The sequence below is a fragment of the Centropristis striata genome, chromosome 1 (assembly GCF_030273125.1).
Source record: "Centropristis striata isolate RG_2023a ecotype Rhode Island chromosome 1, C.striata_1.0, whole genome shotgun sequence".
In the NCBI taxonomy this organism is placed as follows: Eukaryota; Metazoa; Chordata; class Actinopteri; order Perciformes; family Serranidae; genus Centropristis; species Centropristis striata.
This window is the reverse complement of record NC_081517.1, coordinates 5,524,804-5,544,380: the sequence shown is the minus strand read 5'-3', so window position 1 is coordinate 5,544,380 and position 19,577 is coordinate 5,524,804. Positions and strand designations below refer to the sequence as shown.

General features: G+C 38.1%; 1 long non-coding RNA gene across 2 annotated transcripts in view; it reads left to right on the top strand.

Annotated features, from left to right (window-relative positions):
- LOC131992977 (uncharacterized) overlaps nt 1–19,577 on the top strand; it is a 49,102-nt gene that overhangs the window by 15,938 nt on the left and 13,587 nt on the right. For both annotated transcript variants that reach the window (XR_009396277.1, XR_009396260.1), the window contains exon 3: nt 586–618. This is a non-coding gene — a long non-coding RNA (uncharacterized LOC131992977). The remainder of the gene's footprint in view (nt 1–585; nt 619–19,577) is intronic.

Below are 19,577 nucleotides of genomic sequence, written 5' to 3'. Positions count from 1 at the left end.
TGCGCTTGGAATGCTGGGTTAACAAAACACAGATGCACAACATGTGAACACAAATGTACGCTGGCATAAATGCAGAAAAACATGTTCAGCACACTCTATTTGTTTTCCAAATGTGATCTAGCTGTTTCTCTCGCAGTAAAATGCCCTTAAGCCACATGGCCAATAAAACAAATATAAAAGCGGAGGATGCAGACTTATAGAAAGCTGTATTTTTAGTCATTATGATTCGGGGGAGAAATGAGCAAAGTTGATGAAGAAAAGAAACAATGTGAAACAACAATGTGATTGTGTGTTGTAAAAATTATTTGGTTGTTTACTCAGCTAATGGGATTGTTTTATTTTAGAAACCTTGCAGACATCTGAAATGTCCCCCTGGATGGTCACTCAGAAGATTCACCTTAGGGATATTCTTGAATGTCTGATTCACTGTCTGACTGATGTTAAACTAGGGTGACGAAGTCAAATGTTGGAGTTGAAATGTCTTTTAAAATAAATGTCAGGACGTGCAGTAAACATTTTCCTACTTTAATCAGTTTGAGGCATAATAGACTTTACAGTGTACATCTTTTGTTCCTGTCCTTACAGGGAGTGTTCTGAAATGGCCTTTGCATCATTCAGGTAAAAACTCTTTTTATTCATTTTTATCTCTCCCATCTATTCCTCAACCTCTTTTCCTTTTTAGTTTTTGTGGAAAGTAGCGAAGTAAAATGCATTCAATTAGGTGGTTGTTACCCCGAGGCCTCTGATGTTCCTTCGCTCCCTGCTGCAGCTTAAGTCCATCTCCCCCTCTATTCCTTATGCAAGGAGAAGTAGACCATGCATTATTGTTTATTATTATTACACATCATTGAACAGTAGATTCAAGTCGGCTCAGTGGGGGAAGAAGGAAAAAAATCCCTGAAACTGAGACCAATGTTAAGTTATTTTGTTAGTTAAATGTTTTTGAATCATGATAAGGAGTCTCCAGTCCACCACTTGTATCTTTGAAATGTGTGTGTATGTGGGGTGGTCACATAAATGCTGTCCTGACATGCATAATCAAATGTCTAGAAAGCCAGGAGCCGAACCCTGAGACCTTCTGTTTAGAGGTGACAGAGCCACACTAAGCCACTGTACTGCCACACGAATAAGTAGAGCAGAAATACCCAAGAGTATGCACTTCTTAATTGACACAAGTGGCTTTATAGCTTCCATTTTATAGAGAAAAACTGAAAACATCCTCAACCAGACAGTAAGGATTACTTTGCGTTGCTTGTTTATTTGAATAACAATATGGAAGGACTGTATATTTGTCCAGGAGATTTTGGTCCAAATTTGTCAACTTCCTGTGCATTCATTTCTGTCTGTTTAGCATCTTTCAGTCTGTCCTTACATCACATGCATGGCTCCTTTTTTTCTCTAAACACAAACTTGGCTATCAGTCAGATTTGTCATTTTATTTTAATTAACAAAGTATGAAGCTGCCAGGAACCGAAAATACAAACAAAAGACACAGGTGTCTATGGAAATGTACCATTTTTTAGATTTTTTTTTAGGTCTAGAAACATAAATGTCACACTGTGAAAGCTCTTATGATTGAACTTTCAACTGGCTTTCTCAGCTTGTCTACATATCATTTATGAATAAAGTTATTACTGTAAATAAAACATGTATTTTCGATAAATAGATGGACTCCAGAGGGTTAAGGAGAAATAAGACATATTATAGTGCCCTTTCTTCGCCCTTAGTTTGGAAAGTAGTTCTGTTTCTATACTGGAAAAACTGTATAACAACGGGTCTTTAATTAGGTTAAATCGGCCGAAGGCAACCTGAGACACATGTGGCTCTTCAGACCGTCTGCAGTGGCTCGCTGTGGCTGTGACAAAATAATTTTACAAGATTAATTACTGTTTTCTTTACATTTTTATTTTTATTCATCATTGGCATCACCCATTGGAATTTGGATTCAACTGTTGCTGTCAAATGTGCAGCTATATTAACCTCTAAATTTTGTCAACTTCAAGTCGAGTTGTGAGTTTTTCTAGCTAGGCGAGCTTATGATTCCAAATCTCCTGAGATATTTCTTACGAAATCATGTTAATAAATGCTCATTATGGCCCATTAGTAATGCTGGTAGGCTAATTTAGACGTTAGAGTATGTTGTTTTATCTTCATTGTGAGGCTCAAAATAAGGCTAACGGCTCCATTCCGACATTTTTTCTAAAGGTTGCACACCCCTGGGTTAAATGGAAGTAAATCACAAGGTTGACTTAATTTTCAATTGCAGATAATTTTGTCAACCACAGTTGTTTATATGTGTAAGTGTATGTAAATTGGGCATTAAGCAGAAGAATTCTGGTTATGGCAGCTTCCAAGGGTCCCTTTGGAGCAACTTTTGAGACAAAAGATGAAATTTTCTTAACCCTCTGGAGTCCACGAAAGCGCCGGAGAGCCCTGCTGTCAGCTTCCCTCTAAAGTTTTGGCTTTCCCAGAAGTTTCCATGTCTCATTTAGCGCGTCAACTCTTTCTCAGCAAAGGTTTAAACCACCTCGACCAACTGTAACATGATTTTAATGAAGCTTTTGCAGAGATTTTTTTCTAATTTTGCAGTGTGCATTCAGCATGTAACACATTTTAATGCAATATTTAGTTTTTAATGTTTTTGTGTGTTTTTATGTGTATTTTTGTAAATTTTTGTTTTTCGTCATTTTATGTGTTTTTTTTGTCATTTTTGTGTGTTTTTTTTAAATTTTTTGTGTGATTTCTGTGTGTTTTTGTGTTTTTATGTGTTTTTTGTATTGTTTGTGTTTTTTGTGCGTTTTTTATGTGTTTTTGTGTACTTTTGTGTTTTTTGTTTGTGTTTTTTGTATTTCTTTTGTGTTTTGTGTGTTTTTGTGTGTTTTTTTTTGTAATTTTGTTGTGTTTTTTTTTCCAGTGTTTTTTTGTTCAAAATGTTGATCCAGTAAGTCAATATGAAAAAATAATAATCAGGTCATATCAGTGAGGTTGTGCTGGAAACAATACCAACATGGCATGGTGAACACTTGTTAAGTGGTTTATACAGGCTGAATGAAAAGGAGTCAAAAAACGACAAAAAAGCCCCAAACTCCAAGGGTTAAAAAACAAAACAAAAAACAAAACAAGCTCCTGTCACATCGCTTTTAAACCAATAACGTCTGATCTGCAGTCAAATATTCCATTGTTTTATAAACCCCAGCTCGCCCTCACTTCAACCTGTATTTTATTGAATGACGTGTAAACTGGCGGAAGAGCCTGGCAGCCCCGTGATAACTCACTAAACAGACACTGAGATCAGTGGCCTTGCACTCTCTGAAGCCAATCTTTGTTGGCCGTGTTTCCTCAAGGAGAAACAAAAAAACAAAACACACACAGAACACTTAAAAAGTCAGCAAGTAAGAGAGAGAATGAGGAAAAGCCCTGAAGGCAAATGGCAGGGAACATCAGTGCCGTTAGACGGAGCTACTTTAGCTGTCATGCAAGAGTACGTGAACGCACCAGTGAACGCACACAGTCAGCATCACTGAGCACACACAGATAGCCATGGTGATGATGATAATGATGATGCAGAGCTACTTCTTACATTCTGACTAGATGATTGAACATTTAGTTCAGTCATCGAGTGGTTCTTATCCTTTTCCTATGAAACTATCATTAATACTAGAAGCAAAATGCAGAATAAATGAAAAGAAATGTAAAAAAAATGGAACATGCATTTCTTAACTCTATGGAGTCTTGGGCTATTTTGTCCATTTTTTAATCCTTTTCGTGTCTTTTGAAAGTCATTTTGTGTCTTTTTTGGTCATTTTGTGTCTTTTTTTTTCAGTCATTTTGTCTTTTTCTGGTCATTTTGTGTCTTTTTCTGGTCATTTTGTATCTTTTTTAGTCATTTTGTCTCTTCTGTGGATTTTTTGGTCATTTTGTCTTCTCATTTTGTGTCTTTTTTCTTCATTTTGTGTCTTTTTTTGGTCATTTTGTGTCTTTTTTAGTCTTTTAGTCCAACATAAAATGTGATTTTGAATCTATTTTTTACTTTCAAAACACTATCATGCTCAATAAAGAATTTGAAATGTTGCAAATGTGAACATAGGTTGCAAATATAACATATAAGAGGGTTACATCCAGTTCTATCATTTTATACTAAATCTATTTGAGCTTGTCTCCAGTTTGACTTGGTATATCATCATCAAACTGAAACTGGCCTCATGGAGTTTACAGCCAGAACTTTAGAGGTAAATTTACAGTAGGGCTCCACGCTGCTTTGTTTTCTAGTCTGGATGTGATGAAGAAGTCTGGATTTGCTGCTTTTGGTGACTCCAGAGGGTAAAACCCATAAAACTGATCAAATGTTTTATTTATTAAATGTATTCTTTTTTGTTTAACTCACCTTTAAACCCCTTTACATTTTTCTGCATTAGCTGTTAATTGTTGGAAAAGCAACTGAGTTCAAAGCCACGCAATCTGCTGTGTAGTTAGAAGTCAACCGACAAGTCAAACCAAGTGGCGTAAACTCTCCAGAGATATTTGGTTTGTCAGAGCTGATTAGAGCCAGGGAGGCGTAAGCAGACACTCTGGGATAACACGTGGTGGCGTTGAGTTGAGCCGTTGGCCTCAGCCTGTTTACTGGGCGATGTGTTAGGACAGGGAGAATGAAGCGGAGAACTCATACGGATGGAGATGATGATGGTTGATTTCTCTCACACAAGTCGCTCTCTCTTCTCTCGTCGTATTTAATGACACTTTCTATTTGATTTCTCAGCCAAATCATATTATCTGGTAATTGTGTTTGCTTGTGCAGCCATGCATGAATCTCTTAATTTAAATCTGTGTGTACACAACAATTTGTCATAATGGCTGTAGGTTAGAGACACATGTTTGCATGTTTACATTCAGCAAGAGAGACTTTTGAGTTTTTCTGTATGTCTGTGAACGAGCGTGTTGCAGAAAAAACACGATGGAGCTTTTTGTCACAGCTCATCACACCGCAAGATCACCCAACACGATGTGACAGTGCACAGTGCAGCTCAGCAAGTGGCGCTGGGATTTTAATTGATGTTAAAACCACAAAGTACTCAGAGCGGTGATGGGTACCGTGTATGGAGAGAGAGAGAGAGAGAGAGAGAGAAACAGAGAGAGAGCAAGAGAGAGAGAATCTGAACAACAGGATCATTCTCATCAAAGGCAACCCCAACATTTTATTTCTAAATTTTGCGAAAATAAAAAAAATACCATGTTGACAAGCTGTTCTGTGTATAGAGCACAATGTGTGTGTTTAATGGGAAAAGGTGATCCTCTTGGGATCGCTACACTGCACTGCTCTGAAGGTTTTAATGCCTTTTCATGACATTTGGTCACATTTGTCATCACACTGCAAGCACCAGTCTGGTTTGCCAGACTGTTTTAGTAGATAAAGAAATATGCTACGGATAAAACATTTATCACACTAAGAATGGCAAACTGTATTGACTATTAACTGTTTACATCTCAAATAAGCAAACTGTGACATTATATGATTGATTTATAATTGTTTTTGGTATATATTGGTTTAGTCATTTTCTAGGTAATATCTAATATCTTAACTCTTTAATTAGGTTTTTACTGAACTGTAGCAAAAAAAAAACAAAAAAACCTGACCATTGTTAGTATAAACTGGTAAAGGGTTATGCTTCATTTGTATTGAAAATGAAAGAAGCATGTTTATGTGCTAAAACAACAACTTAGCTCTATACTGAAGCTGCACAGCAACGTTATGCTTTACACTTTACCCCTTTTCAGTCTTGTTCCCTTCATCCTTCAAACTAGTTAAACCCAAATCCTCTGCATATGACCCTCCTTAATCTTGTATTAGACCAAAGTGATCCTCTGTTAGCTCAGTGCATTGAGCTTATTACGTGATGATGAATCTCTCACACTGAGTTAAGTCATTTGGATAGGAAATACAGAGGTGCACTGGGGGAAATTAGCATAGCTTTAGCTTAGCCTACCATAGCTTAGCCTGATGGGGCTATTGAAAAAAAGCACCTTTTGGCTGACAACAAAGCTAATATTAGCTTAGCATTAGCGTTAGCAAACAGGGGGCTTAATCAGGCTGCTGGGCTGTCAGAACGTATAACCACATGCTTCCAAGGGTCCCTTTGGAGTTATAATCCTGGGTCTCGGCAGGCGATGACCTCATGGGCTGGACTGGTGCCTGTGGGAGGATTGGGGAAACTGTGTGTGTAGTAGGCCACTCACTGAGATTTTTATGTGTGCGTGTGTGTTCTTTATGGCTGATTGTTTTATTGAGGCGTACAACACGGAGAGTCTACTGACACCAGTGAGTTGAACTTTGCGAACATGCACAAGGGTAGAATTCCAGCTGTTTTGTTTGGGCGTTTTTGTGGTGTATCTCATGGAGATGCAGTGTGTGTCGGCCCCAGGACATGAGAGCAATGATATTTCAATTGTGTCCGTGCCACATTGCATTAACAGTGTGCCTTGTTTTTCCTCATGGCTACGAGATAATTGAAAAGGTTAACCTGTCAGTTTTATCTCATGTTATTTGTCTCTCCTCAGAGTGAAATAGTGGTTAAGGACATCTGTGACTGTCAAGATGTTGGCACGCTCACTCAAGTCTACTATGACCGAAAGGCCATGTTGTACACAGAAATGATGACAGTGCTGCTACAAATCTAAATGTTACCGGGAGCAACATGAGAGGAAATACAAATGTACCAATTAAATGTATTTGCAATGCTCTTGTACTGCATCATCTTCCGACTTACGGTGCATGCCTTTTCCCTTGACCGTCAGTGTTGGTTCATAAATAGATAATTTAAGAAGGCCTATAGCCCGGGCAGACCACCACTTTATGAAAGCCTGGATCCAAGCGAGGGGGCTTTGGGGTTAAAATAACTTCACATCTTCACACAGAAAGCTTTGGAAATTGGAAGTCAGTTGACTGAGTTAAATGCACACACACACACATGCTCACACGAACACACACACACACACACACACACACACATATATATGTTGGGCCCAGGGACTTTGGAGGCAGATTGCTTTGCTGTCAGTGTAGAGTACTGTCAATAGCTCCAGCCAGCCATGGGCATCATCAGCCAGGAAGACCAGGACTCACTGGCTCCACTGAGCTCCATAGCAGAGGCAACCTGTCCCCGTCATGCACAAGTCCTAAGGGTTCAGGAGTTTGGACCGTAGATATAGAATAAGAGTAGAACAGACAATGAACTGACTGACGTGCTCATTTGACAAATTCAACTCAACTCAACTTTATTTGTAAAGCTCTTTAAAACAACCACAGCCGCAACAAAGTGCTGTACACAAACAGAACAGGAGACAATAAAATAAATAAATAAAACGTGAATAAATACTAAAATAAATAGTTTCATTGCTTTTTAAAAAACAATTTAAAAAACAATAAATAAAAGCAAACCATAAAAAAACTAAAAACAAGAGCAGAGTCTCATGCGTGGTTAAAAGCCAAGGAATAAAAATAGGTTTTAAGATGAGTTTAAGGTTTTAAGATCAAAGTTCTTTTCAATGGCAACAGGACAAAAATGGCAGCCGCTCCGTCATTTCTGCTATGTTGATTTGAATGGTAATGTCCATTCTATTCACTCAGTTTTTCTATTCTAAAGAGTGTTTATGAAACTTTGCTGATGGCGTCTGAACTGATATCTAGAGAGGGTGAAGCCAGGAGTGATGATGACAGACAGGACATGGGCAGAGCAAGAGATGGTTTAATGTAAAGGGTTGATGGGTTTATACCATCATAGCCATTTTTAGTTTGATCTCTGAATGGCCTCCATAAAAGTTAAATGTGGTACATTTGCTGATGATTCAACAAATATTTTAACAGCAACTGACATCAGCCAGCATGGAGAGGATCCCACCAGGCAACTGGAGTGAAAAGCAAAGTTTTGCATTTAAGTCAAAATTAGGGCTGGAAAGAAATCATGTTGCAATATGTAAACATGTTTTGTTTTTTTCCTTCGGGAACTAGATTTGTATATAGAGTAGCAGTTTTTGCACAGAAGACCAACAGTTTCTGCTGTTGTGTGAACTCATTTACATCTTCTTTTTAAAGTTAAATGCAAAAATCCACACAGAACACCTGATTTGTTCTATGCTAAACAAATTAGTCCAACATGAGAATTACTGAGCGTGCATGTGCATCCATCAACCACAATGTAACTAAATCAGGCTTAACTGACTTATTATCAGATGAAATAAGAAAAACTTTGCTATATTTTATTGTCTTTCAAGCTATAACATTAGAGTACCATAAACTCATCTGGTATCTTATTTGATATCTTGGTGTGTGTGTGTGTGTGTGTTTGAGAGTGTGTGTGTGTGTGTGTGTGTGTGTGTGTTTGAGAGTGTGTGTGTGTGTGTGCACTCTTGCTCAGTGGATGTGTGTGTCCATCCTCTCTCCATGAGAACCAGCCCTCTGGCCTTCCAGCTGAGTTCACAGATCCAAAGTCGAGTTAATCTGGTTTTACCTTTAGCCCCAAAAACAACACAGGAGTAATCCAGGAATGGCTGTAATCAACCATGAAACCACTGATGGCTGCATGCTAGCTAGGGTCAGGGAGCACAACAGGAAGAGACCTCAAGAGAACACTGGGACATTGAACTAATAGTCAAAAATGATGTGGTTATGGTTTGAATAAATATGCTCTGTTCTGATACAGACTATGGAAAACCACCAAAGCTTTATAGCCTGTTCTATCTCATCTTAAGGCCAGTTTGATCTTTTTCTTTATTTGTATGCTCTCTTCCTCTCTAAAGCTATTTACTTTTCAGAAAACTATCAAGTATATACATGATTTGAACCCCTTGTAATGGATATTTTAACTACCAATGGCCCTCCTACTATATTCCCTATGGCAAATTATGAGTGTTGTAGTGTTTCTCTGCAACAGGTCAAGGAATCTGTCTGGTTGATATTGTCTGAAGTGAGCCGTTTGGACTGCTGTCAGTGAATCTCTGTCTCATCACACTTGGAACAATTATATAAGAAGGCTCAGGACGCAGGGAGACAGAAAGAGATGAGGGCAGGAAAGAGAGAGAAAGAGGGGAGAGGGTACAAACAGATGAATAAATGAGTTAAGTGGGGAGAAGGGAATTTGTGCTTTCATCCTCCTCCCGCCCCCTCACCCCCCTCCGTCCTGTTGGACAGTCAAGTGTATGCTATAAGTGCTCTCCCCCTTCTCCTTTCGCTTCACTGCCTCCACGCTCATCTCCCAATAGAAATTGCTCCGTGGCATTAAATATGTAAAATTAGCATTTTAAGTAGAACACATTTCTGTGTCGCGCCCCGCTCTCCCCCTCTGCATGCTGCCCAGCCCTGAGCGCATAAGCCACACAAACTCATGCATGCATATGATATGCATTTGGTCATCTCCATGGTAACACAGGCGGGGGGAGGGGCTCGAAGATAGAAGGATGAAAAGGTGTAGTCATTGAAAGTAGATCAGATTGTATTTATTTTTTATTTAGTGAGTTTATTCAGGGAGTAAGTCATACCAGCACTCTGTTAATGTGAAGAGCAGAGGACCAGGCACACACACACACACACACACACACACACACACACACACACACACACACACACACACACACACACACACACACACACACACACACACACACACTTTTCCACTCTCTGCTGCCTGCACACAGAACAACCTCAGAAGTCCAGGTAGTCTATGTAAATGTTTTATCATTGTCTTGGTATGCAAAGTTCCTGGAGAGGGAAATATTTTGAAACATAAGTAATTTTCCTGCTTTTTCAACCAGTTTTTGTCTACTAAGATGCACACATTGTTGTGAGTGGAAACATAAAGGGACACACAGGCACACTCCATTAACGCTCCATTAACTTTTGCCCTCACAATTCTGAGTCAAAGGGGCTATAAAGTGAACTGGCTAACAGCGTCTGTGGAGACAACTGACCTTTGATACCCTGACACCCCAAGTCCACCTCCATTCCACAACACCTAGTCCAGCATGCACATGAACACTATCCTCCTACTATATGTGCATTTAATGCCCACGGGTCACATCACTCATTCATCTATTATAGTGTAAATGTCAAACAGAATGTCCATCAAAACCATAGTCCAAAGTGCCATTTTGAAATTCTATGGTTTGTCAAAATACAAAACAGTTTAAAACACAAATAGATGCATTTTCCTGGGGCCAAAGATATAAATGATGCATACACACAAAAGTGACTTACAATGATGGTAGGCATGCACAGTGAGCTGAGACTGACAGAGAGTAACGAAACAGTAAAGAGAAGAACCCCAGAGAGGGAATCGTTGTGTTTAAATTCAGGCTATAAGATAGTTTAGTCAAGGGGTCTCAAACTCAAATTACCTGGGGGCCGCTGGAGGCAGTATCAGAATGACCAAAAAAAAGACACAAAATTAAAAAAAGACACAAAATGACAGAAAAAAACTAAATGACCAAAAAGAGACACAAAATTACTAAAAAAAGACACAAAATTACCAAAAAAGACACAGAATTACCAAAAAAGACAGAAAATGATTAAAAAAGACACAAAATGACAGAAAAAAACTAAATGACCAAAAAAAGACACAAAATGACCAAAAAATACGCAGAATTACCAAAAAAGACACAAAATTACCAAAAAAGACACAAAATTACTAAAAAAGACACAACATTATTTAAAAAAGACACAAAATTACCCAAAAAAGTAATTAAAGGGATCTTCCACACACAACACAGTAAAGTGCCATTCATATAAATCTCACATTAAACTTTCATATCAAGGTGGGGGCCCCAAAATATAATCACGAGTGCCGCAATTGGCCCGTGGGCCGCGAGTTTGAGACCCATGGTTTAGTCAGTTAACTGTATGGAAAATACAATAACATTTAGCTTGATGACTCAAGGCTAGATTACCTCCCTGCCCGATCAGAAAGTAATCTGATTTCAGGCAGTATAAAACCAAACCTTCCAGCTGGAATAGACACAGTAGAGAGTAGAGCAGGTACACTGGTGTAAAGTGTACTCATACAGTATGACAACTGATGAGTTAATGAGGTCATTTTAATATTAAACCACAAGTATGATTTTACTACACTGTAGTTCAAAAAAGCATCACACTGTCGCCCCAAATACAATAATAAATGAACTAAATAAACTCTACCGATGTGGAATCAATCAATAGGCTATTGTGGTGAACATCATTAAGTATTCTGAGGTGGCTGTACATAAATAACCGCTTTGTACTGATAGATCATGTTGCTGGTACAAAGGCAAGGAGAGACTGAGTTTGACTTTGGGGCCAAGATGATGATGATGATGATGATGATGAGGATAATTTGCATTCATGCCCAAACAGGGTTCAGTTTTAGGTGTTATATTCATTTATGGCAAGTTGTTGTGTCTTAATCGTATTATGTTCACATAGAGTGATCTACTGTTTGAATGGCTAAATACAATATTCATATAGGAGCTGTTTCAAATGGTGATTGGACTTTTCACAGCAGACATTTTGACGAGGGATGCACGATATTATGGGGTGCACATCACCTCTCTGTTGCACCTTGTTTGTAGCTCCTAGAATTGTGCAGTGTAGTCTGAGCCCACCTATTTATTTATGTTCTGATTAGGGACTGAAGCTGCTTATATTTTTTGTACTTTTTGTGATTTTTGTTTGCACAGTGCAGATTGAGTCGTCACATATTGGGCTCCTGTTTTAAGTTAAATTTGAATTTAAGCAGTAGATTGTAAGGTACATGTCGTTTTATCCGATTTGGGTTTAATTGCTGCACAGCTGCGCTTTTCACATGTTCCCAGTGAACACAGGTTATGTTTAGTTATTATGTCAATTGGGAAATTGGCCAAATTTGCCCTGATTGTGGGTATTAGTTGTGCAGGGAAAAAATATCCGTATCAGTAATCGGCTAAATGAGTTGTAAAAAATTAGCATATTGGATATCGACAAAAAAGTCCAATATCGTGCATCCCCAATTTTGACACTTAATGGTAAGAAAGCACAGTTGTTGCTGATGACATTAACAATGTGGCAATGAGCAAGCATGAACAAAAGCACAATTGTGAAAGTGAAGCAGCTGAATCGAATTAGACTTTTCAATTTAAACCTGTGCTTTTCCTACTATAACAAATTGATCGTCTATTAGTCACATTTATTTTTATTTTTTTTAATATCATGCTGACCAACAGCTGGACTTGTCACCAACACTTACAGCCCAGAGTAAAACATGTTGTGCAAAATCTTAAAAAAGGTCTGAGCGACTTGTTCAAATGCTCCAGTAAAACTTGGTAATTATGATGTTTTTTTTTTATTAAAAGAAACTCAGTCATGTGTCACATATGGAACATTTGTTTGAATGTAATATTTATGTGGATGATACACTCATCACATCGTTACATATGTGGCTTCGCTAATGTCTGAGAAGGCACTTTTACAGGATGTAAAGCATCACATATTCATCAAAATCTGGAATACATTTTTAATTAGGCCTTGAGCCAATGAACAGCATTTACAACCCAAGATGTAGTGAATTTTATAGAGGTTTAATTTTCATAGACATGCTTTGGGTTTGGAGCAAAAAAATCCCTCAAGTTATTTCTTCTCATTTACAAGTTGTCCAAAACATTTTAGGGGGCTTTTTCAACAGGTTCTTATATTTAAATGACAGTATTATTGATATGTCAAACCCATGTAACCAGGCAAGTTCACTTCTTGGTTCAGAAAAAAAGTTGTGGCCATGTTAAATGCATCAGTACAAAATTTTGGAAATACACACATTTTCTTGGCTTGGAGTCATAACTTTAAGTGAAACATTGATATTTTTCAACTTTTTATTGACCAAACAACTAATCGATTAATCGTTTAAATAGTCGACAGATTAATGGATAATGAAAATAATCTTCAGTTGCAGCCCTATATAATATACAGTAATATGTTTTTTTATGGAAACACTCATCATTTGCATGAACACAAATAGTTGCATGTAGAGAAAAATAAAGGTCAGTTTAAACTGTTTGTGCAACCACCGTAGGCTTTTGCCATTGTTGTGTTGGGTTCTCTTGTTTATATGTGTAAACACATGTGACATTGCGCAGAACTTGTGCCATGCGGTGCCATCTAAAAAAATTTAATTTGAACACTTAACAGTTAATACTCCATATACACTACAGGCCAAAAGTTATGAAGCAACTTACATTTTCTGTTCACAATGGCTTTCTTAAAAACCAGTATGGATTCTTTGGATTTTTGGATGTGTTTACTACATGATCATACTTTACTTTCAGTGAATTGAATCATTTCCCTCAATGTACCTTTAGCTATACATTGATGTTAGCAGACCATTGCTGAATAAATGTTAACAAAAGAAAATAAGTTTTAGGGTTGAGAAGATTTGGAAGAGTCACAAATTCAGTGCAAAAGTAAAAAACTAATCACAGTTTGTATTTTTCACTTTAGCTCTTTGGCTTTTGAGAGTTTAGATACAAAAATCCCAATAAATCTCAACTGTGTTCATATCTCTGACAAACTACCACAGAAGGATACACAAAGTCTAAGCAATAAAAACCTAAAGACCTGATAATTAGAGTAAAAATGTGTTCTAATGAGTGACTCCTTATAAAATAATCATGTTTATTTTGTTGCAAAGTATAGCAATGATGTTTTTTTGTACAACTTTGATCTTGCTTCCAAACTTTTGGCCCGTAGTGTACAATAATGCAATAATTTCATATGCACTCGTGCAATCATTTCATTTGTCATGATAAGTTTCTCTACTGCATCAGAATTGTTCCATACATTTTATTTTTGTGTTCCAGGTCCTTTTTTTTTTTTTTAACATCGTTTAGAGTTATTGTGGCATGTATTGCATTCGATTATTTTGAAAGTTGTTTCACATATTCTATCCCCCCTTTTTGTGTGTAAATGTGGTGGGACAAAACGTGCCGCTGCAGCCTGCCTCGGAGGCAAAGCCCCCCATCAACCTGTCATTGGAGTAAACAGAGGAGGCAACTTCCTGCTGCTTAGTGTGTAAAGACCTGAAAGGAGAAAGCCGTAGAAGAGTGAGCGGTTCATGCTTCTTATGTGTGTCCTACACACAGCAGTGTACACAGACACACATGTACACTTGCACCATATGTTTCTATTTTAACCTGTGTGTGTATGTGTGTGATGGCCTCCAGCTTGACTGTCCGTCTCTCCGGGTCTGCATGGGAACCAGCCGCTGTAGACAAGATCATTAGAGCCTCATTCATTAGAGTCATCATTTACCTTCACATCTGCCCTCTGTCCAGCTCGCTGCCACTCCCAACACATACAGCAGCCACCCTGATCCAGCTCATGGTGATTCTCATTAAGCCAGTCTAAGTTCTGTCTGTGAAGATTATAAAGACATACTTCATTACACTAAATATATTTCACTTTTATATGAAAGAACAATAGAGCCATAATGAGGCACAGTTCATTGTTTTGTGTTAAAATTATATTTTATATATTTTTAAACATATTTTGATTCACAAATTAATTACTGTAATGCAACCAGATAAAAATGTCATGGTTTCCCCACACTAATATACAATAAATATTTAATAAAATTTAGAAAAATAAATAATTTGTTTAAAAATGTATAATTTAACAGAATATAATCAAACATAATGGTTTTTAATAATGTATAAAGAACAAAATCTGAATGAAAATTGATGATAAAAAATGGTTAAATGTTACGGTAATGATAGAATTGTTTGCATTAAAATATGTGCATATTTTAATAAAATACATTTTGGTGATACCTGCTACCCTTGAGCATATTTAAGTGCTTGCCAAACAAAAACAACAACAACAAAAAACCTTTTGTTGTTTTTTGTAATTTAAAAATGTGTTACGGTAATGAATTTTGCTCACAGTGTCTCTAAAAATGTCAGAAAATACCTTAAATTTTTAAAAATAGATTATAAATTCATATGAAACTGACTTTAGATTGTATATGTTATAAAGGGTCAAAGAAAATATGTTTTCAATGCTCTTGGGTTATTGTTATGATCTGTACCATGTTCATGAGAATCACCCTCATACTTGATGACCTTTGATTCTGTGTGTTTCATGCTGCTTTGTGTTGTATTCCTCTCTTTTCTGTGTGATCTCTAACTCTGTTCCCATTTCTTTTTAAATCCTCCAATATTTAAAAGAAACAAACTACCATTCTAGTGCCAAAAAAACCCTCAAAATAAACTTTGGCAGGCCTTTCCTTCCTAAGCGCCCACATAATCAATCATAACCGGGGCGTACAAATTCATCAGCTTGGATCCATTTTGCCGTAGTTAGAGATCAAAAGGTTGCGAGTTGACTATAGGAAGTCCAGGTACTAACCCAGACTAATTTATCTAACATGGGAGAGATTTAGCCCCCTGAGGAGACGGGGACATGGTTTTTCTCCATCACGTCGAATATCCTCGATGGGGCTCGAGGGCACTTAGTGTTGCCGCAGCATATCCTGTACGCCGTTTAACATTCCATTGATCAGATTAATTGCAGTTGATTGTGTCCTGTGTGAGGAAGCCTGTGAAAGTACACATTTAACTGAAATAATTTATAAGATACAGGGTACGGGACCTTTTGTTTGGGCTTTTGGTTGTAATGTACAGTTGAGGAGCATTAGGTGAGTGGATATGATATGATTGCTGTTCCGTATATTTGTCAGATTGGAAATATTTAATTGGGAGATTGCTGACAGATTATTGTTTAATACCTTCAATCTGGTTTCTTCAGGAAACTTCAGGGCTTGTTGCCACCTATTCAATCGTTGTGAGAACTTTGCCTTTTATCCGAGCCAACTTTTGTCCAAAAAAATAACAGTTTGACCGCCTTTCTTTCTATATTTTTCCCGCTAGTTTGCCAAACTTTTCTGGTCTTTTATTGAGTTTGTCAGTTTGTGGGTCCCTCAACTTTCTTTCTCTCACTCTCACTCTCGCACACTCACACACACACACACACACACACACACACGGTCTCTGCGTTTCTCTGCAATTATGAATAATTGTGACTGTTGAAATTTGTGAGTCTGGAATCCCCTGGTTCTCCTCACTGCTCGAGGGGCCAGTCACCTCTTGGTTTCAAGTGTGTGTATGTTCACACACACACACACACACACACACACACACGCACGCACTTCACACATTCAATGAAAGGGCAACATTCAGGAAGTGGCAGCGCTTTGAAGACAGCAATTCATGTTTCCAAGCGTGGAGCACTTATTGGAGGTCAGACTGAGGGTCTATTAGGCCTCTCATATTCATTACAGAGGGCGAGAGGCGAGAGATCCAGGGAACAACAATACCCCCTAGTTACCATGACCCCTGGACCCAGGATGTTTTTCTGTTGGTTTTTGGTTGTTAACTCCTAAGGCCTTGAAACAGGATTCAGTAAATTCAGGCCACAGTTTTGGGTTATGTTGGGTAAATTCCTCTTACTCTCACGACGAAGCCGAGGGGATCGGGAGGAGCGATTACTCAAAATATTCATCACTGCGGTGTGTTTTTAGATCGTGATCCCTGTATGAAACCAATAATAGAGGAAGGTTTGGTATTTTAGAAACAAAAGAGAGCCAGGGGCAACGGCCCAGAACATTTGAAAGACGGTGGTGAAAATCATGGTGATGATTATTATCCAGACATAGAGGGGAAGGCAATTTCAATTCACTGCCCGAGGATTAATGCCAGTGAGTATTTCCTCAGTGTGCTCTGTACGGTTGTGAATGTCTTCCAGGCTGCTCCAATGTACCATTACTATGCAGTAAAGTAAGAGCCTTCTCGTCTCTTTTACATGCTGGCAATTGTGCCAAAACATGCAACGCTCAATCTCGCATAGTCACAGAAACTTACAGCAGATCAAACACACACACACCTCCCGAGCCCCTTCAGGGATGATATCCTACACCACAGGCCACAGCACACATCCTCACTGATGCAGTATCGCCTCCGAGCCCTTGACATGCACACTACCTGGAGTGTGTGTGTGTGTGTTAAGCAGACACGTCAGTTTAGACTAAGGTGATCGGCCCGCTCCGACCCAACTGCGGCCCCGCGGGGGTATCCCAGTGTCCCGCTGTCCCGGTGTGGGCCGGCAGAGTGTTGGATGGGGTGTCCCGTAGCGCCTGCCTGGCTCCTGGGCAGCAGACAGCTAAATCAGTCACAGATTGGATTATGAACGGCCAGTTATGAATACATCTTTCTTAGATTGCACACACAGGAAAACATAAGCAGACGTGAGCGTGCCGAGGCTATTTATTATGACTCCTATTACAGCGTAGACATAACACGCACACCAGCACCCACATTTAGATCCACTCAATGCTCTCACTTTTTTAAGGTGCTTTACCTGTATTTCTTTTTTCTTTCTTTCTCTAGACTATTCTTAGCTTCTCTTTCCCTCTCCCTCACTATCCATCTTTCTCCCTCCTTCTCTTTTTTTTCTATCTATCTTTCCCCTCTCTCTCTTTTCCTCCTTTCTTCTCAACCCTCAGGTCATAGACTCAGTTTCAAAGTGTTGATCCTCATCTGAAATCTATTGCAATCAGCGCAGCGCTGGACATGAAATACAGGCCCGTGTGATCCGATACGTGTGTGTGAGCACGCTGTTTGTGTTCAGATGGCTTTCTGTTACAGTTTCAGTCCAAAATAATCAATGAGACACCTGGTGCAGCGGTTGTGAAACATGTAAGACAATGCATTTTTCACTTTGGTACATTCTCTTGTTGCATTTATTGAAGTCTCTACACTGCACTTAAAGGCGATCTTGCTACAACAATAAGAACCTTTTTTTTATTAGATGTGGAGCCAACATAATAACAAACAGCCAACATTGTTGTACTTTGCGATTTTTTGTTCTGAAGCAGTATGAAAAAGAAAAAAAAGTAGTTGTACACTGAAATCTAATAATTTGATTCCATCCAAATAACCACATGCTTGTCCTTGGAGAGAGCAGTGAAAACACTATATTACATTATAACATGAAGAACAAGACTGTTTAATTAGACTGCATTAGCTTTACCTACATGTGTACTTACAGCTGAATGTACAGTATATCCACGCTTAGACAACCCTTTGTAATTATTTTGCAGTATGAGAGCTCAAAATGTAATTATTATGCATTTTTCCTCAAAATATTATCATCTGAAATGCATTTTTGTAGTTTATAGTGGACTTTACCTTAACCTTATGAAAGACAAACTACATTTCCTCTTCTGAAATATCCTCATACTAGATGTAGCGTTATGGAAGACTTGTGTGTGTGGTTGTGGGAAAGGCAGTTTGTTTAAAAGATGGCTTAACTTCACAACCAACTTCTTTACAATTCATCCAAAGTATAAAGCAGAAACAATAAAATACACTTCAGGCCAAAAGTTTGGAAGCAAGATCAAATTTATACAAAAAAGATCATAGTTTCATTGGCATACCTTGAGCAAAATAAACGTGATTATTATATAAAGAGTCACTTATCAGAACACATTTAAACTATATTTTTGGGGTTTTGGGGGTTTTTCTTGCTTTGCTTTCTTCAAAGTAACCTCCTCTGGCTTTAACAACAGCATGGCATATACGAGGCATTTTTTTAATATTTAAAGGCAAACTCTCAAAAGCCAAAGAGTGAAAGTGAATAATGCAAACTGTTTAATTTAATTTCTTTTTTTTAAACTTTTGCACTGAAGTTGTGACTCATGCAAATCTTCTTAACCCTAAAACTAAGCCCTTCTTCTCTTTTGTTTACATTTATTCAGTAACGGTCTGGTAACATCAATCTATACGTAAAGGTAAATTGAGGAAAATTGTTCAATCCAATGAAACTAGTCTGATCATGCAGTAAATACATCCAAAAATCCAAATAATTCATACTGTTTTTTTTTTTAAAGTCAGAAAATTCAAGATTTTTGGCCTGTATTGTCCTTGCTTTCAAACTTTTGGCCCGTAGTGTAAATGAACACAACCCCCAAAAATAAAATAAAAATAATATGCTGGGACTTTTTTTGAATGTCACTCACAACCATGGTGAACCGGAGAGGTTTTAAAGCTGAAATAACGGAGACATTGTTGGGTGGATTATTTCTCAGCGGGGCAATTTTGACTGTCATCAGCTTCCGTAAGTAGTTGTTCACTCATTATTGAGATTATAGCAAAATATATATATATGTATTGTGTGTGTGTGAATGTGGCTTTCACAGATATGTATGGCTTTATTTGTGTGTGTGTGCTCCTTGTCAGTGGGGCTCTGATCCCCCATGCAGGGTTTTGAGTATCCGTCCCGATCACCAGGAGCTGATAAGATGAGTGTAGTTGTTGTCTTTCATCGCCCCGGATGAAACATTCCTTTCTAATAGTTTGGATCAGCCTCACGGCCTGTTAACACAGGATAGATGAAGACACTTGGAGCAGTGTTACCTCTGTGTTCACTGACTGAAAAAAACCCCAAATAAAAGCAATTTTTCTTTTAATGTGGAGCCGGAAAATGCACTTTTACAGACAAAAAAAGAAACTGAAAAGGGATTGTTTGCAAAAAAATC